We start from the raw sequence: 20,645 nt of genomic DNA on the forward strand, positions 1-20,645 counted from the left end.
CACATTTAAAATGCTAGAATTAGAATGACGCCCCCCTCTGCTCCATATGTCTCTCTCATCTGCCTTCTTCCCTCCATGCGCCACATTGGAAGTGGCCTGGTTACACTTGTTATCCTTCACCAATATTATGCTATTCCGAGTTAGGCAGTAAGAATGGAGATTAACACACAGAAGGTGGTGTAACTGAGCACTTTTAAAAGTGTTTTTATGGTTTCTGTGCAATTTTCCTGACTTATATATCCCACCTGCTAACGTGGATGTGTACCTAACATGTGAAGTTCGCTTCTTAATAATTAAGAACAAAGAAACGTCGAGTTTCAATTTATGTCTTTATTCTCTGTCGCCCCAGCCATCGGTCTCTTCAACCGTTCCAACGCCCGTTTCACTCGCTTCTCGCGCGTCTCGATAACCTCGCGCTCTCCCTGATTAACACGGAGATAGCGCGCGCTGTTCTCTTTGACACGCAACATCACACATCTCCTTTTTTATATTTTACAAACAGAAACAGAGTAATATTTTTGACCTTAAACAAAAATTTGTTCTATACGGAATGAACTAGATTTCCCATAACACAGTGAGAAACTAACCGCCAACTACAACTCATACAACCTTTATCCAAGTACATAGTCTTTAAAACGTTTTGGACTGACTTTCCTTCTACCACTTCTCCTTGTTCCTTCACCTCTATCATTTCCACTTTGAATGTGATTAGGAGATCTTGACAATACTCTCCTTTGGTTCATTATTTCTCTTTCGGTATCGGTACATGGTTCTGTCACCTCCTTCATCCGCACAACTCGGTTCAGATTCCAAATCCTGCCATCAGAGGTTTTTATGGCATTCTTGAATACCTTGACCACTGTCAAAGGTCTCGTGAATTTTGATCCGTCCATACACCCTAAGGGAGCCTTTATCTTTACCATCTCACCCACAGCTATATGTACTTTGAACACCTTCTTCCTAGTATCGAACTCTTGCTTTCTTTTCTCCATGAATCTTAGTTCTCTATTACGCCATGTTGTATCTGTCAAATCAAACTCATTTTTTCTCCATCCCATCCAAGCTGGAGATAATTTGGTGTTGGGTAATCTTCTCTTAAACAATTCAAATGGAGATTTTCCCGTGGTAGAATGTAGTGAAAACCGATAAGCGGTAATCCTTTCCATAAGTTCTGTTCGCCAATTCAAAGTGTTCACTTTTGCCAGCTGAATGCTCTCTTTGATATATTTGTTGAAACGTTCTACTGCACCATTCGTTTCTGGATGATATATAGCTGACCTTTTGTGTATAATGCCACATTCCTTCATAAATTCTCCAAACATCATTGAACAAAATTGCGGACCATTATCAGATAACAATGACTTAGGGAAACCCTCTCTCCTGAAAATCTCTTCCAGAAAACTTATCATACTACAAGAAGAGACATCTCGTACATTTTTAACCTCCACCCACCTGGAATATAAGTCAATCAATACAATCAAGTAAGGAGTAGCATGTTCACCTGATAAGGGACCAACAATATCTATTGCAACTTCATCCCAGGGTTTACTTGGTAAATTCCTACAATGCATTGGTGTATTTCGAGTTTTCAAAATCTTGTCACTCCGTGAACATTGTATGCAATCTCTGACCACACGCTCTGCTTCCAGATCCATACCAGGCCACCAAAAGTTTGCTCTTAAATTCCCCTTAGTTTTGACAATACCTAAATGGCCTTCATGAGCTTGATCCATAACCCTCTTCCTCAAAACACTTGGCGGGATCAGCCTAGTACCCCTCAATAACATACCACTTTCCACCGCCAATTCATCTTTTATCAAACCCCACACTTTACCAAGGGAACTAAATTCCCCATCTTCTAACGCCGCACAGATCTCACTCAGTTCAACATCCTTCTCCAGTGCTTCTTTCCACTCCTGCTCAGTTATTACACCATACATAATCTCGCTCACGTTACAGAAAACTTCACAGACATCACTCTCCTGCACCAATAAACCATCTTTCTCACCCTCCACGGCATCCTCCCTCACTAATCTGGATAGACAATCTGCACTCACATTCAATGAGCCTGGTAAATATTCCACCCTAAATTTGAAGTCTTGTAGAACGATAACCCACCTCCTAATCCTTGCAGAAATGCAATTTAACCCTTTACTGCCAAAAACTTCCACCAAAGGTTTGTGGTCTGATAACACCAAAAATTCTGTGCCCCACACAAACTGTCTAAATTTCTTAAGTGCCCAGAAAATAGCCAAGGACTCTCTTTCTACCACAGAGTAATTTTTTTCAGCACCATTCAATGCCTTAGATGCACAGGCAATCATGACTTTCTTTCCTTTATTCTCCTGCATCAAAATAGCCCCTAGCCCTTTCGCACTGGCATCTGTGACTATGACAGTCGGTCTGTCTGGCTTAAATGCCTGTAAACAAGGGGCATTATCCAATTCTTCCTTGATAAGAAAAAATTCATCTTCACATTCGTTGCTCCACCGGAACTCTTTTTTTCTCTTTAACAAGTCTCTCAAATTTACTGTTTTCTCTGATAAGTTTACAATGTATCTCCCATAATATTCTACCATTCCTAAAAATGAACTCACTTCCTCCTTGCTTTGAGGAGTCGTCAACTGTTTTATTGTCTTTACCAACTCCGGTTTAGGCTTTACACCATCACCCGTAATCAAATGTCCCAGATATTCAACCTCAGTTAGACCAAAATGACATTTCTTCCTCTTAAGAGTGAGACCAGCTTGGCTTAAACATCCCAACACCAATCTCACCCGTCTCCAATGCTCTTCTGCTGACTCTGCATAAATCAACACATCATCTTGATAACATTTTACACCACACACTCCCTTTAAAATTCTGTGCATGATGCGTTGAAACACAGAAGCTGCGGAAACCAGCCCAAACGGCATTCTTTTGAACTTGAAAGCACCAAAAGGTGTAATGAACGCAGTGAACTCTTGAGAACTCTCTTCCAATTCTACCTGGTGGTACGCTGAGGTTAGATCCAACGTGGAAAAATACCTCGCTCCCCCAAGCGTGGACACTATTTCCTCAATATTTGGAAGAGGAAATTTGTCAACTATCACCTCTTTGTTCAAGGCTCTAAGGTCCACACATAACCTGATCTCTCCATTACCCTTCCTTGCCACTACAATGGGCGCCAACCACTCCGTTGCTTCCACCTCCTCAATTATGTCCAAATCCTGTAACTTCTTAAGTTCATTCATAACTGGTTCTTGTACAGCAAGTGGAATTCTCCTCACCTTCGCTATTATAGGAATGGCACCAGTCTTGAGCTTAATTTTATGTTTGTAACCTCTTAAACATCCTAAAACCTCTGAGAAAACCTCTGGAAATTCAGTGACCAAATTATTTTCTTCACTCTCCACACTCTGCACTTGTACTTGGGGTTGTGCATTGGGATCTAATACCACTCCCAACAATCTTTGATGTGCCCAACTTAAGAGATTATCACCCTGACTAGACACATAAATCTTCCCAACCAAATGTCTCCCTTTTAACTCAAGATGTCCCTCAAAATACCCTAACATTTTTATAGGATGTCCCCCATAACCACCAGGATTCACATCCATTTTGCGTAACACACTCTTTCTCCCTGATATGAGATCATAACTCTTCTTTGAAATTATTGTTAAATGTGAACAGGAGTCAAATCTCATCAATAAATCAACATCTTCCACTCTCACTATCTCACTGGGGTGCTCACCACACTCTATCTGAGTTTTCACTTGAAAAATCGCCTCCTGGGATACCTCCTTTACTTCTTTTAACATGTTACTATTGCTACACTTCTTCTTTTTGTTACGACAACATTTATAATAGTGTCCCCTTCTCCCACACCCATTGCATAACACATTTAAAGCTGGGCAATTGCTTGCGTTAGCCTTATGTCCGACTTTCCCACACCGAAAACACTCCCCTTTAAATTTAGAAAACTCATCCTTATTTTTCTCCACTCCAAATTCTCTGGCTTTCACCTCGCAAACCACCTCTTCAACCTTTGCACACTCCCCACTCCCATCTTTATTTCCACTTAGCTCCTTAACACACTTTAACATATGTTCCACCCTCTTTGCTACTATAACCACCTCCTCTAATGGTGGTTCATCTTTTAACCACAGTTCTTCCCTGATTTTGTCGCTACAACACTTCAATACGAATTGGTCCCTAATTCTTTCGTCCACCAATGTACCAAATTTACACGACGCTGCCAGCTTCCTTAAGCTGGTTATGTATTCCTCTACCGACTCATTCTTTCCTTGTTCTCTTTTCCCAAAATAATATCTTTCCATTATTGTACTTACTCTAGGTACATAATGTTTGTCCATCTTTTTTATGCACACCTCATATTCATTCAAATTTCTTGACTCTTCAGCACTTAGGTCTGGTAAATTTTCAAGTACCTCCTGTCCCTCACCTACTAAACAATGCATTAATAATGCATGCTTCCTCTCTGCACTCAGAGTCGGTCCACACACCCTCGCATAATGTACAAACATCTTCTTCCACTTAGTCCAAGGATATGTGGGTTCTCCTGGACTACTTAGAAAAAACAGAGGGGGTGTTACATTCTGCATTATAATTCTTATTTGTACTACAGTCACAATCTAGAAATGTGCTCCTGTAAATGACGTTCTCCCGCTGCTCCTGAAGTCCCTTCTTCTTGGTTCACACGATCTTACTTCCGGTGTGCCTGTCCCTGCACACTTTGTACGATAGACAAAGTAACTTAGCTCAGGTGTGCCTATCACCGATCCAATAGGCAGTCCAATCACAATGCCATTTTATACTCAAGTTTAGTACTGTATGAATCCTTTACTCCTGTTTTAATCCTTTATTTGTTCCTCTTTAAACCAATTAACTTCTTGAATCAATCTTGAAATATTCCTCCCCTTTAAACTGTGCTTCAAATTTCCCTTTGAATTGAAAGGCAGAGCTTTGGTGGCAATCCCTTTAAGTACACACTTTCTGACAATCCCTTTAAGGCAGATACAGGAAGCCACGCCTTCTGTCAATCACACAGTTTCTTTATCCAAGTTAAAACAGTCTTACTTGGATCCGGAACCACCCGATTTCAAGGATCATGAAAGGAGAAGCTTCACCGCCAGGTAAATGTGCCTTTTGTTGCAGACATTCTCACTGTTATTATTTGCTCAATCGATGTTCATTAAGTTATCCTTCCAGCACACACTTAAATTGTAGTATGTTTGTCAAATCGATGTTGAGGCGACAGCCATCCTCGTCGCCAATGTGAAGTTCGCTTCTTAATAATTAAGAACAAAGAAACGTCGAGTTTCAATTTATGTCTTTATTCTCTGTCGCCCCAGCCATCGGTCTCTTCAACCGTTCCAACGCCCGTTTCACTCGCTTCTCGCGCGTCTCGATAACCTCGCGCTCTCCCTGATTAACACAGAGATAGCGCGCGCTGTTCTCTTTGACACGCAACATCACATAACAATAGTGGACATCTGTAATCCTGCTTCTACTGTGACATTCACAATGAGGTTTCAAAGTTTCATGTATGTCTTTTCTCCTCCCCTAAACGTCTCCTGCGGATCTCTGCTTGTGTTCTCCCACACATTCAATCACTACTTTTTCTATTTCTTTAATGCCTCTATTTCTGTTGACGTTGCTGCAACCAAATTCTTTATGTGCACTCATCCTACTGAGCATGTCCTCTTTGTGTTTCCATATTTCTTTCATTTCCCCATTTGTTATCTAGAGCAGCACAGACAGGGCTGCGGCCACTGCTCTTTTGGTGTGGATAGTTTCCCTATCATGGAAGTACTGAATGTTGATACTTTGGCCTGATGTCCTAAAAAGTCAAGGCAAAAGCGGCACTGGGTAAGAAAGTCGGTGGGTGCATTCATGTCAGCTGGTCAACACCAAATTTGTCCTGCCATATAGGGAAAGGGAGAACATAGTCTGTTCCCATGCTCAGATAAGAGTCGACCCAAAGGACCCTCCTTTATAAAAATATTGTTTTAAAAAAAAAATCAAAACATGCATGGCTCCTGAGGTCTGCAAACTCTAACCACAGGACTAAGAACACAGGATAAGCTTCATCGCTGGGGCTAAGAACCGGTTGCAAGCTTTATAGGGCCGAGCTGAGTTCGTTGACTCTGAGCTATGTCTTTCAAGCCACAAATGGTCCAACATTGGCCCATTAAGAGTGCAACCAGTTTTCTGTCTATGACCATGATGCTTTTTGTGGGTTTGCAAACTCTACAAAAGGACCTGCGGACTATAAAAGAAAAAGAAATCAGGGCTGTATACTGGGACGTGGCAGTTGGGTGCTAGGCCTGGCCTTTGAACAGGTCCTGTGGCCACCCTGTGATGCACAGGGTTGAAGGCCCTTGAGCAGTAGGAGCTGACGGCCTATGGTGGTTTTTGGAACAGGGCCTGGCCACAGACAAGGGCCTGCAGCCAATCCCTGATGCACACGGTATGCAGCCAAGGTTGGCTGTCCACAGAGGGTTAGTTAGGAGCCGGGCCAAAGGCGAGGCTCTGGGAGCAACCTCACTGCACATGGTCGAAGGTTGTGCCCAGGGGGTGTTGTCCACCCAAGGTGGCTTAGGATCAGGGCCTGGCTAAGGCCAACTCTTGCTGTGCACTACCAAAGACTGAATGTAGCAGGGGTTAGCCACATGGGCCGGTTAAAACATCTTTGCTTGTGATATATGTTAAAAAGAAAAGTCACAGACAAAGATTAAAATGAAGCTATAGTTAGCTTTTGGTAGAAAATCTACATTTAAATAAAAACTTAGAAACTCGCTAACAAAACACAGTTGTAGTGCAGTTATGGTTACAAAACAAACTGAAAAAACACTGAAATGTGCAAGGTATGGTTAGGATCGCAAGTCATAACTTACACAATAGCCATGCAAACCATAAACTTGTACAGCAAATGCAATGCTTATGGCCCTGCAATACATATTAATAAATACAACACCTAAAACACAATCTTATTAAATAACTCAAACCAATATATAAGAAGGCATGCGTAGTTGTTTCTTTCAATGTGTTACAGGTAATGTGATCTACTAAGTCAGCTGTAAGACTGAGTATGACATTTGTAATTGCATCTGTCACATCAAACGTGAGATCATAAGCATTGCACTTATGCAGTTATGAATTGAGAACCTAACCTTTTGAATGTCAGTGGTTGTTCCGTTTAATTTGTAATCAATACTGCACTTTGTGTTTTTTCAGGGAATTTCAATTTTTTTAAACCTGCATTTAGGTAATATGACCAACGCTAATCATAACGTCACATTAACCTTAGTGTGTATGTGTGTACATATATTTATATAATGAAAAAAAAACAAATGTTTAAGGTTAATTACACCTAGGAAAACTTAATTTATTATTTCTATACAATACCAACTTAAACTAAACAAACATTAGACATTCTAAAGTTATAGGGGGTTATTACAACTTTGGAGGAGGTGTTAATCCGTCCCAAAAGTGACGGTAAAGTGACGGATATACCACCAACCGTATTACGAGTCCATTATATCCTATCGAACTCGTAATACGGCTGGTGGTATATCCGTCACTTTACCGTCACTTTTGGGACAGATTAACACCTCCTCCAAAGTTGTAATAACCCCCATAGTTATAATTTAAAATTATAATTTGTGGCCCACCCTACACTTACTATGACTTACACATCTCCCTACACAGTGCTGTGAATTCACCAGCCAGACTACAAAGCGTCTGTAGTAGACCAGATGTTTGCAGAGTGGAGTGTTGTTTAGTGGAGTGTCGTAGTGTAGAGAGGAGGAAAGTGATATACAGTGCTCTGTCACAGAGTGGAGTGTTGTTGAGAAGGGTACCATACAGTGAAGTGTCAGAGTGTTGAAGAGTGACGTAGCATAGAGTGATATACAGTGTTGTAGAGTGGAGTGTGGCACAGTTGGAGAAGAGTTGTAAAGTGTAGTGACATAGAGTGTTGTAGAGTGGAGTAATGTAGAAGAGAAGAGTAAATTAGAGTAGTGTGTCAGAGTAGAGTGGAGTAAAGTGTCATGGAGAGCCATACAGGGAGTTAGGTAGAGTGTCAGAGTGGAGTACAGCGTTGAAAAGTGGAGTGTCTTAGAGAGGAGTAGAGTGTGGTAGAGTGGAGTGGCATAGATTGTTGTAGAGTGGAGGGGCATAAAGTGGCCTAGAGTGCAGTAGCGTACACTGGAATAGTGGAGTAGAGTGGAGTAAATTGGTATAAAGGGAGCTGCATGGAGTGTGATAGAGTGAAGTACAGTGTTGTAGAGTGGCATAGAGTGGAGTAGAGTGTCGCAGATTGGCACAGAGTGAAATAGAGTGTTATAGAAAGGTCAGGCATAGAGTGGAGTAGAGTGTTGTACAGTGGAGGGGCGCAGAGTCTCGTTGAGTGTCAGAGAAGAGTGGCATACAGTGTTGTGGTGTACAGTGTTGTGGTGTAGAGTGGAGTGACATGGCGAAGAGTACACTAAAGTGGCGTAGAGTGGTGTTTCGTAGAGTGAAGTGGCATAGAGACGAGTGGAGTGTGATTGGTTTGAGTGACATGTCAGCAAGTGGAGTGGCGTGTCGTAGAGTGGAGTGGCATGTCTTAGAGTGGAATAGAGTGGAGGGGTATAGATTAGAGTAGATTGTTGTAGTATGGTGTGGTGTAGAGTGGAGTGTTGTGTTGTACAGTAAAGTGGAATGGCGTGCCATACAGTAGCATGTCGTAGAGTGTCTTGGAGTGTAGGGCATAGAGCGGAGTGGCATGTCACAGAGTTAAGTGATGTGTCATATAGTGCAGTGGCGCAGAGTGTGGAAGAGTGGAGTGTCATACAGTGGAATGGCATGCCGTTCAGTGCATTGGCATGTCATACAGTGCAGTGGCATGTCTTAAAGTGCAGATACACGTCAAAGAGTGCTGTACAGTGGAGTAGTGTGGCCTGTAGTGAAGGGGCACAGAGTGGTGTAGGATGTTGTAGAGTACACAGAGTGGCGTGTCATAGAGTGGTGTGTCGTAGAATGTCTTAGAGTGGCATTTCATACAGTGTGTTAGAGTGGAGTGGTATACAGTGAAGTGTCGTAAAGTGGAGTGTAGAAGAGTAGAATGTCATATAGTGGAGTGGCGAGCTGTAGAGCAGAGTGGTGTGTCATAAGGTGGAGCAGTGGAGTGGTGTATCATACAGTGTCTTAGAGTGGCATAAAGTGAAGTAAGTAGGGGAATAGAGTGGAATAGTGTGTCCTAGAGTAGAACTATAGAGTCCTAAAGTGGAGAAGAACATCGTAAAGGGCCGTGGCATAGAGTGGAGTAGAGTGCCATGGCACAAAGTGGCGTGGAATGTCAGAGTGGAATAGAGTAAGTGGCATAGAGCAGAGTAGAGTGGCGTAGAGTGTAGTATAATGTAGCGAGTTAGAGTAAAGTATGGTAAAGTGGAGTGGAGTGGTATGATAAGAGTCGTGTGGCGTGTCAGAGTGGAGTGGCATACAGTGGAGTGCTGTGTCATAGAGTACACTCGGGTACCACGGAGTGGAGTGGTGTGTCGTAGAGTAGAGTGAAGAGATGTGTCATACAGTAACATGCCATAGAGTGTCTTAGAATGGAGGTGTGCAGAGTAGAGTAGCATACAGTGGGATGGCATGTTGTAAAGTGCAGTCTTGTAGAATGCAGTGGCGTGTCGTAGAGCAATAGAGTGGAGTGGCATGTTTTTGAGTGAACTGGTGTGTTGCAGAGTGGAGTGGCGTGTCATAGAGTGGATTAGTGGAGCCTATGGCAAAATGCATTGGTGGAAAAAATTGTTTTGGGACCCCTCATTTATCCTTTCATCCCCTTATCTAATCACCACCTAACTCTGCATCATCAACCTGAAGAAAATAGTAATTCTATCTTTGAGAATCCTAACTATAACTAGAGAGCGACTAGCGCCGCTCTATAATATATATCCGAACTATAATTACAGAGTAGCTACTGCAACTCTGAAATATAATATAGAGTAGCAGTAGCCACTCTGTAGTTATAGTAAGGATTACCTGAGATAGGAATACCTTGGATGTTTGCTTTCTAATACGTTTTCCACCGTTTGACAAATCTCCACAAAACTTTCCAGACCTATTCCTTTTTCTTAATTTGCTTATGATGCAAAGTTTTGTGGTGATTAGATATTGGGGTGTAAAGAAAAAAGGAGTGGTCCCAAAACATGTTTTCCCACCAATGCATTTTACATAGACTCTTTACTCAGACACAGCAACATAATGGCTGAACAAAACTAAATGAAATTAGGGAGAAATATTGATTATGGGGTGTAAAGGGTCCGTTTTGTTATTTGATCTGAATTGGTTCAATAGTTTTAAAGTTACGATGTACAAAAACTTAGTGATGTATTGGGCTATGGTATACCGTGGTAATTTTGCAATATATTGCAGGAAATGACGATGACAAAACACAATATTATTGACTGATACTCTTTACAAAATAAAAAGGCAGCTATATTGCTCAGCTCACCCTTAGGGCCTGATTACGACCTTGACGGAGGGAATTACTCCGTCCCAAATGTGACGGATATCCTGCCTGCGGTATTACAAGTTCCATTATATCCTATGAACTCGTAACACATTGGAAAGGATACCCATCACATTTGGGATGGAGTAATCTCTTCCGCCAAGGTCGTAATCAGGCCCTTAGTGTTTGCAATCTAACTTATTGCTGTGGGCCACAAACTATAACTTTAAGTTATAACAAAAAATTTAGAATTTCTAATGTTGGTGTAGTTTAATTTGGTTTTGTATAGAAATAATAAATTAAGTAATCCTAACTGTAACTAAGCATAATCCTTTGGTTTCTTTTTATTGAATATGTGTATATATATATATATATATATACATATATATATATATATAGAAGATAGATACACACATGTATAAAATGTTATTCTATCTCACTTGATTTATGCATACATAACTACTATATAATATATGATTTACTTGTGGCGTGCTTTGCACTTAATAACACCACACAAATAATGGCAAATTATCTTCCCAGGGATATAGTTTTTCTAAGCACATATTCTCCCTCCTTCACAAATTGTCAGGAACCACGTTTTGATAACTGCTAAGCAGAAAATCTGATTCCTAAAAACTAGGACTGTGAGAGAGGATATTGACAGCAGAGGATTTATTATACACAGTATTATTATTATTCTTATAACATAGGCCCTCATTCTGATTCTGGCGGGCGACGGAGGCCGCCCGCCAGAATTCAGGCCTCCATAATACCGCTCCCGGGTCAAAAGACCGCGGAGGGTATTATGAGTTTTTCCCTGGGCTGGCGGGCGGTCTCCAAAAGACCGCCCGCCAGCCCAGGGAAAAACTCCCTTCCCACGAGGATGCCGGCCCGTAATCGAGCCGGCGGAGTGGGAAGGTGCGACGGGTGCTACTGCACCCGTCGCGTATTTCACTGTCTGCTATGCAGACAGTGAAATACTAGCGGGGACCTCTTACGGGGGCCCCTGCAGTGCCCATGCCATTGGCATGGGCACTGCAGGGACCCCCAGGGGCCCCACGACAATCCTTACCGCCATCCTGTTCCTGGCGGGCGAGCCGCCAGGAACAGGATGGCAGTAAGGATTGTCAGAATCCCCTCGGCGGCGCAGCGAGCTGCGCCGCCTTGGAGGATTCTTAGGGGCAGTGGAAAACCGGCGGGAGACCGCCGGTTTTCCCTTTCTGACCGCGGCCAAAGCGCCGCGGTCAGAATGCCCAAGGGAGCACCGCCGGCCTGTCGGCGGTGCTCCCGCCCCCGTTGGCCCTGGCGGTTCTCTACCGCCAGGGTCATAATGAGGCCCATAGTCTCTAAGATAACAATAATAGATTTAATCAGAGCAAACTCAAGTGGGAACAGTGTCTAATATATCAAGCAGTTATTGCAATCAGGCGAAGGGACTGCCAATGATGTCAAGGAGCTCTTAAGGGTTTTGGCTAAGACTACATTTCTATTACCTCAAGTAGTTAGACCTCCGAATAAGAGCCTTGTTTTGGGCTGCTTAATGGCTATAAAAAACTTACTTTAGTCGATGTCAAGGCCTTAAGTGTATTTGTCAAAATAAAGAACAGGCCTCTGAGTGATGGTCCAACCCAAAGCATCTCCTGTATCTGTCATTGCGGCATTTCTCTGTTTTTAACTCCTTTACTCGATCCAGAGGCTGAAACAAGTCAGATAACCATGACTTTCAAGTCAGAAGCCTGACTTTGAAAGTGACATTGCATCATAACTTTAAAAAGAAAAACAAATTTGGCAACAAATTGAATAAACAAGCTCTGAAGACTGGTCCAGCTGCACACAGTAGCATTTATGGTATCTGGAAAAAATATCTGATAGTCTAGGTACCAGGCTGCAGCTTTATGGACCTACTAGATAGGAGAGGGGGATGCCTGGGCAGCTCCAAAGGCATAGTTATTTGGTCACCAGCTATCCTCTACTACAGGTAATGAAAGATTCCAGATCCAGTCTAAATTTGTCAAGAGAGAAGGAACATGTAGGAACAATATTATGAAGAAATTAACCTAACTCCACAGGGACAGGCCACGATAATGGCAAATATTTGGAGATAATGGATAACTTTCTTTACTTTTTACTGTACAAAGGTGTGCTTCAGACACAGAGAGAGAGAGCACTATGTCTAGTTATGTCTCGGAGTGAATGATAAAGTAGAGGGGTTTGGATTAAAAGGCTAAAAATGAAAGAGTGAAGGTATGGCTGGGCACTTGCTCAAGTTGTGTTTTTGGCTACATGATCTTGTCCCTATCCTGATCTTTGATTAGTAGCCATGAAGCTACAAAGAAAAGCTGTGGCATTTAAGTTACCAATTATGGAAGGATGAGAGGAAATCAGACATTGATCTCTCAGTGTAACAGCTGCTCCCCATATGAGGAAAGTCACTGTATTATCCTGAGAATTAACATGATGATTAAAATGTATCAAATCAAATCAAATCATTAACATTTATAAAGCGCGCTACTCACCCGTGCGGGTCTCAAGGCGCTAGGGGAAAAAGGGGGGGTTATCGCTGCTCGAACAGCCAGGTCTTTAGGAGTCTCCGGAAAGCGGAGTGGTCCTGGGTGGTCCTGAGGCTGGTGGGGAGGGAGTTCCAGGTCTTGGCCGCCAGGAAGGAGAAAGATCTCCCACCCGCCGTGGAGCGGCGGATGCGAGGGACAGCAGCGAGTGAGAGGCCAGAGGAGCGGAGGAGGCGGGTGGGGACGTAGAAGCTGAGGCGTCTGTTGAGGTATTCCGGTCCCTTGTCGTGGAGGGCTTTGTGTGCGTGGGTGAGAAGTCGGAAGGTGATCCTTTTGCTGACTGGGAGCCAGTGCAGGTGTCTCAGGTGTGCGGAGAAGTGGCTGCTGCGGGGTATGTCGAGGATGAGGCGGGCCGAGGCGTTTTGAATGCGTTGCAGGCGATTTTGGAGTTTGGCTGTGGTCCCGGCGTAGAGGGTGTTGCCGTAGTCCAGGCGGCTCGTGACGAGGGCGTGGGTCACGGTTTTTCTGGTGTCGGCGGGGATCCAGCGGAAGATCTTGCGGAGGGTGAGGAAGCAGGCGGAGGACACGGCGTTGACTTGCTTGGTCATGGTGAGAAGAGGGTCCAAGATGAAGCCGAGGTTGAGGGTGTGGTATGTGGGGGTCGGTGCGGTGCCGAGGGCCACCAGGAGTCGTCCCAGGCGGACGGGGTGTTGCCGAGGATGAGGACTTCCGTTTTTTCAGAGTTCAGCTTTAGGCGGCTGAGCCTCATCCCATCTGCCACGTCCTTCATACCCTCTTGTAGGTTGGTCTTGGCGCTGGCAGGGTCCTTGGTGAGGGAGAGTATAAGTTGGGTGTCGTCGGCGTAGGAGGTGATGATGATGTCGTGCTTGCGTACGATGTTGGCGAGGGGGCTCATGTAGACATTGAAGAGTGTTGGGCTGAGTGATGAGCCTTGGGGTACGCCGCAGATGATCTCGGTGGGTTCTGAGCGAAACGGAGGGAGGTAAACTCTTTGGGAACGGTTTGAGAGGAAGGAGGCGATCCAGTCCAGGGCCTGGCCTTGGATTCCGGTGGAGCGGAGGCGGGTGATTAGGGTGCGGTGACAGACGGTGTCAAAGGCAGCCGAGAGGTCGAGCAGGATGAGGGCGACTGTTTCACCGTGGTCCATCAGGGTTCTGATGTCGTCAGTGACTGAGATGAGGGCGGTTTCAGTAATGTGGTTGGTTCGGAATCCGGTTTGTGAGGGGTCGAGCAGGTTGTTGTCTTCCAGGAAGGTGGTCAGCTGTTTGTTGACGGTCTTCTCTATTACTTTGGCTGGGAAAGGCAGAAGAGAGATGGGGCGGACGTTTTTCAGGTCGCTCGGGTCAGCCGTAGGTTTCTTTAGTAGGGCGTTGACTTCAGCGTGTTTCCAGCATTCGGGGAAGGTAGCAGAAGAAAAAGAAGAGTAGATGACGGTCTGGAGGTGCGGGGCGATGATGTCGTCGGCTTTGTTAAAGATAAAATCCAGGCAGGGGTCCGAAGGGGCGCCGGAGTGGATAGAGTTCATAATGGATTTGGTTTCTTCCGTGTTGATGTGGGACCAGTTGTTGAGGGTGATGGCCGTGGATGCCGGTTCAGTGGTGTTTGGTTGGGTCTGGTGTCCGAAGCTGTCGTGGAGGTCGCTAATCTTGCGATGGAAGAAAGTGGCGAGGGATTCGCACAGATCTTGTGAGGGCGTGACGGCGTTGGCGCTGGGGTTGGAGAACTCCTTGACGATGCTGAAGAGTTCTCTGCTGTTGTGTCTGTTTTTGTCCAGTCTGTCGGTGAAAAAGTTCCTTTTGGCGGCGCGGATCAGGTGGTGGTGTTCGCGGGTAGCGTTCTTGAGGGCGGTCATGTTGTCAGCGGTGCGGTCCTTGCGCCAGGCTTTCTCAATGGCGCGACAAGTTTTCTTTGATTCTTTGAGGGTGTCAGAGAACCAGAGAGGGTTTTTGGTGTTGGTCTGTCGATGCGTGCGTTTGAGGGGAGCAAGGATGTCTGCGCAGTTGGAGATCCAGTTTGTGAGGTTGAGGGCTGCGTCGTTGGGGTCGGTGGTGAGGGTGGGTTGGTTGGCGGCGAGTGCGGAGAAGAGTTGCTCTTCGGGGATCTTGTTCCACTGTCGACGAGGGATGGGTTGGGTGCGGAGGTGGCGGGTCTCGCATCGGAATGTGAAGTGGACGCAGCTGTGGTCGGTCCAGTGTAGGGCGGAGGCGTGGCTGAAGAAGACGTGTTTGCTGGCGGAGAAGATGGGGTCAAGCGTGTGTCCGGCGATGTGGGTGGCGGTGTTCACCAGTTGTTTGAGGCCGAGGTTGTCGAGGTTGTCGAGCAGGGTGGTGGTGTTGGGGTCGTTGTTTTGTTCCAGATGGAAGTTGAGGTCACCTAGGAGGATGTAGTCCGGCGAGGCGAGGGCGTGCGGGGAGATGAAGTCGGCGATGGCGTCGCTGAAAGGGGCGCGTGGCCCGGGAGGACGGTAGATGAGGGATCCTCTGAGGGTGGTCCTCGGATCGGTGCCAATCTGAAAATGCAGGTGTTCAGCGGCGAGAGGGGTGTCTTCGGTGGAGGTGGTGACGCTGATGGAGTCTTTGAAGACGATGGCGATACCTCCTCCTACCTGGTTGGTGCGGTCTTTTCTGGAGATCTTGTAGCCTTCGGGGATGGCAGTGGCGATGTCAGGGGCCGAGGAGGCGTTCATCCAGGTCTCCGTGATGAAGGCGACGTCCGGTGCTATGGAGTCCAGGAGGTCCCAGAGTTCAACGGCGTGTTTGTGGACGGAGCGAGCGTTGACTAGGATGCACTTGAGGTGGTTGATGGCGCGTGGGCTTGTGGTCGTGGTTGTTGCGTGGTGGAAGGTGCGTTTGCAGGAGTTGCAGGCGAAGGGTCCATGGGTGCATTTGGGGTGAGCTTGGAAGCAAGTGTTGGAGCGTCCTGGGTTGAGGGCGTGGAGGGTGTTGGGGTCGTAGCGGGTCAGCGGGGCTTGGGAGAGCTGGGGACCAGGGGTCGTGGCGCGGGACAGGCGCGGACGGGCGCAGACGGGCTTGCCTCTGGCGCGCCTCCGCGCAGCAGCCGCCATATGAGGTAGGGGGGGGAGGGGTCAGGTGGGGGCGAATGGGAGCTGGGGGGCGGGGCGTGCAGGAGGTCACGGCGGGAAAGCGCGAGGGAGGGGGGACAGGTAGAGTGAGAAGAGCTGGGGGAGGGGGGTTTAAGGGTGGAGGGGGGTGAGTGTTAGGAGGTTTAGGAGATAAGGGAGAAAGATAGGAGTAGGGTTGAGAAGATAGGGGAGGGGGGGTTGTAGAGGTGGGTGAGAGGTAGAGTGAGAGGATAGGAAGATAGGTAATAGGGGGGTGAGGGAGGGGGGAGAGATAGAGAAATAGATAGAGAAAATAGATAGATAGGGAAATCGATAGATAGGGAAATAGATAGAGAGATAGGAAGATAGGAGGAGGTGGAGAGTGAGGGAGTTAGATAGTGGGATAGAGAGATAGAGAGATAGGTAGATAGGAGGAGTGAGGGAGGTAGATAGTGAACGGGTTAGATAGGGGAGATAGAGAGGGGGATGCGAGTGGGGGAGGGGGATGAGGCAGGAGCAGGAGGGCAGGCGCGGGGAGAAGAGGACGGAGGAGGCAGAAGAGCCGAAGTCAGAAGACAAGAAGAACCGAAGACAAGAAGACAAGAAGACAAGAAGAACAGAAGAACAGAAGAACAGAAGACGGGAAGGAGAGAAGAAAGGAAGATCAGAAGACCGGAAGGAGAGAAGAAAGGAAGACCGGAAGAACACAGAAGAACACAGAAGAACACAGAAGAAGATACAGAAAACGAAGAACAGAGGGCAGAAGACCACAGAAGAAGATGAGGAAGAAGAGAAGTAGAGTGAAGACGGGGGAAAGAAGAGTACAGAAGAAGATTACAGACGAGGAGCGAGGAGGAAGAACAGAAGAACAGAGAAGAAGAAAAGAAGAAAAGAAGCAGGAGCAGGAGAGAGGGTGAGTAGCGCGGGGCAGAGCGAGGGGCTGGGAGGGGGGGGGGTATTTACTGTGAGGTGGGTCTCAGGAACACAGGAACTCAGGAACCTGGAGGAGCTGCAGCGGCAGGGGGAGCGACCTACCCTTGGGTCAAGGGTCGCTACCACTGTCGCGCAGTGGCCGCCATATGAGGTAGGAGGGGGGGAGGGGTCAGGTGGGGGCGAATGGGAGCGGGGGGGTGGGGGCGTGCAGGAGGTCGCGGCGGGAAAGCGCGAGGGAGGGGGGGACAGGTAGAGTGAGAAGAGCTGGGGAGGGGGGTTTAAGGGTGGAGGGGGGTGAGTGTTAGGAGGTTTAGGAGATAAGGGAGAAAGATAGGAGTAGGGTTGAGAAGATAGGGGAGGGGGGGTTGTAGAGGTGGGTGAGGGTGAGAGGTAGAGTGAGAGGATAGGAAGATAGGTAATAGAGGGGGTGAGGGAGGGGGGGAGAGATAGAGAAATAGGTAGAGAAAATAGATAGATAGGGAAATCGATAGATAGGGAAATAGATAGAGAGATAGGAAGATAGGAGGAGGTGGAGAGTGAGGGAGTTAGATAGTGGGATAGAGTGATAGAGAGATAGGTAGATAGGAGGAGTGAGGGAGGTAGATAGTGAACGGGTTAGATAGGGAGATAGAGAGGGGGATGCGAGTGGGGGAGGGGGATGAGGCAGGAGCAGGAGGGCAGGCGCGGGGAGAAGAGGACGGAGGAGGCAGAAGAGCCGAAGTCAGAAGACAAGAAGAACAGAAGACAAGAAGACAAGAAGAAAAGAAGAACAGAAGAACAGAAGACCGGAAGGAGAGAAGAAAGGAAGATCAGAAGACCGGAAGGAGAGAAGAAAGGAAGACCGGAAGAACACAGAAGAACACAGAAGAAGATACAGAAAACGAAGAACAGAGGGCAGAAGACCACAGAAGAAGATGAGGAAGAAGAGAAGTAGAGTGAAGACGGGGGAAAGAAGAGTACAGAAGAAGATTACAGACGAGGAGCGAGGAGGAAGAACAGAAGAACAGAGAAGAAGAAAAGAAGAAAAGAAGCAGGAGCAGGAGAGAGGGTGAGTAGCGCGGGGCAGAGCGAGGGGCTGGGGGGGGGGGTACTTACTGTGAGGTGGGTCTCAGGAACTCAGGAACCTGGAGGAGCTGCAGCGGCAGGGGGAGCGACCTACCCTTGGGTCAAGGGTCGCTACCACTGTCGCGCAGCGGCCGCAATATGAGGTAGGAGGGGGGAGGGGTCAGGTGGGGGCGAATGGGAGCTGGGGGGCGGGGGCGTGCAGGAGGTCGTGGCGGGAAAGCGCGAGGGGGGGGACAGGTAGAGTGAGAAGAGCTGGGGGAGGGGGGTTTAAGGGTGGAGGGGGGTGAGTGTTAGGAGGTTTAGGAGATAAGGGAGAAAGATAGGAGTAGGGTTGAGAAGATGGGGAGGGGGGGTTGTAGAGGTGGGTGAGAGATAGAGTGAGAGGATAGGAAGATAGGTAATAGAGGGGGTGAGGGAGGGGGGGAGAGATAGAGAAATAGATAGACAAAATAGATAGATAGGGAAATCGATAGATAGGGAAATAGATAGAGAGATAGGAAGATAGGAGGAGGTGGAGAGTGAGGGAGTTAGATAGTGGGATAGAGAGATAGAGAGATAGGTAGATAGGAGGAGTGAGGGAGGTAGATAGTGAACGGGTTAGATAGGGGAGATAGAGAGGGGGATGCGAGTGGGGGAGGGGGATGAGGCAGGAGCAGGAGGGCAGGCGCAGGGAGAAGAGGACGGAGGAGGCAGTAAATATATATATACAGCAAATAATCTCAAACTGGAATTTTCAGTTTTGTTTTAAAAGAAAAGCATAAACCTTAAAACACTGTAAGCATACGACCTAATAAGCTTTGTTTACCTTAATGAGAAATTGTGTTGCAGGGTAACAGAGAAATTGCAGATGTCCTATGGCAGAAGTGGCATAAAGAAAGTGGTTGGGCATTAGCTCAAGTTGTGTTCCGGGCTACTTGGTCTTGTCCCAGTTCTGATCTTCGATTAAGTCATAGGGCTGAAAAGGAAAGCCAAGGCATTCAAGATATGAGTTACTGCAAGATGGAAGGAAAACAACATGATCTTTCAGTCCAGCTGTAGCTCCCCCACAACCCACCGCCACCCCCCCCACACACACAATAAAGGGGCGAGTTATTAAAGCACCTGTAACAATTTACATGCTAGGATAACATATAAATAGAAAATAAATGTAAACTGTTTATTTTGTGTTTTGGGTTAAAATAAATATATTTAATGTAAACCAAGATAAAATGATGATTTAATAAAGGTTAAATAACTAATGAGGTATTGTCTGTGGGATAATAAAGACACTGCAGATATGTTATGGCAGACGCCATAGAAAGAAATGGTTGGACATTTGCTCAGGTTGTGTCCTTGGCTATTTAGTCTTGTCCCAGTGCTAATCCTTGGTTGGTAGAAATAGGGAACATTGATTTATAAGACCCTTTAATTTTTATCTTTGACCATTCATTTCTTTAAATGACTTCATTCTGAATGCTATAACCAACCGGATTTCAGATACCTGGGCTCAAGGTCAAAGCTGTGCCCGCCTCTGGCATCGGCCGCCATTTCAACAGGAAACTATCCCTTCTTTCCCAAAAGTGCTGTGCCCTATCTTGAAGATGTTTTGTGACCCTCAGTTTTCGTTTCAAGGTTTCATATCCTGGAAGATTTGCCTATGTTCATCACTATGTACTGTTACCCAACACCTACGTACTGTGGCACCCACTCCCAATTTGATGGAGGCGAGGTTCATATTCTGTTTGAAGAACAATTCTATAACACACTTAGGTTGAAGACTACTCGAAAATACAATGAAATACCTAAATGTGTGTGCATAATAACGATTGATATGATTTGACATGTTTTGTTGATAGAAATGTCTATAGAATATACATTTATACAAACTTGAAGTAGAAGCTTTCCTAGTGCATGCTTGAAACGCTGTTTTCCATGCCCCTTGTCTAGTTTTATAGTTAAGGCGTGCTGCGTTTGGTGCCATACACCAGCCAGGGTTATGTCAGTGTTGGTTTTCCGTATCTAAGGGCATTGTTTCCTCATGTGTGCGTTACTGACAAATCATGGTGGAAACCTTTCATTACGTTAAGAACTAGTCTCCAAAGTGTTTACCTTTCTATTCAACAAGGAAGGATAATTTTCCTCTGGGTTTGGGTTTCATCACCTTACAACAAATATTTTTTCTTTAGGTAGAGGAAGAGCTCCAGAGTACATTCTAAATACCATAGTAAAACAACAAAACAAGCACAAATCATGAAGTAGCACAGAGAAAGAAATATGTACATAAGTAGAGTGTAACCATACAGTAAGGTGATCATCTAGCCCCATTATACCCAAAGTAGGTTACCCCAGTTCAACTTCTCTAGCCCTAATACAAGAACATTTACAGATTTCAAGCCTTGATTGCACCTTACAAATGTAGGAACGAACAACAAACAAATGTTAATATGCCTAAAAACAATATATATAAACCATAATAATATAACAGCAACAAACTCACATCACTGTGGTTGAATCTACCCATCATGAACTTCCCATCAACCCGGAGTCATAAATATGTGGTCAGGCAAGCCCTGCAACCTAG

General features: G+C 45.9%; 1 protein-coding gene across 2 annotated transcripts in view; it reads right to left on the bottom strand.

Moving 5' to 3' along the window:
• Positions 1-20,645, bottom strand: part of LRRD1 (leucine rich repeats and death domain containing 1) — a 248,333-nt gene that overhangs the window by 169,082 nt on the left and 58,606 nt on the right. Inside the window, exon 2 of one of the 2 annotated variants that reach the window (XM_069211628.1) lies at positions 18,891-19,040. The exons of the other annotated variant lie outside the window; for it this stretch is intronic. The gene's annotated coding sequence lies outside the window, so the exon portion shown is untranslated. The remainder of the gene's footprint in view (positions 1-18,890; positions 19,041-20,645) is intronic. 2 annotated transcript variants of the gene reach the window in all.

The sequence above is a fragment of the Pleurodeles waltl genome, chromosome 10, assembly GCF_031143425.1.
Source record: "Pleurodeles waltl isolate 20211129_DDA chromosome 10, aPleWal1.hap1.20221129, whole genome shotgun sequence".
In the NCBI taxonomy this organism is placed as follows: Eukaryota; Metazoa; Chordata; class Amphibia; order Caudata; family Salamandridae; genus Pleurodeles; species Pleurodeles waltl.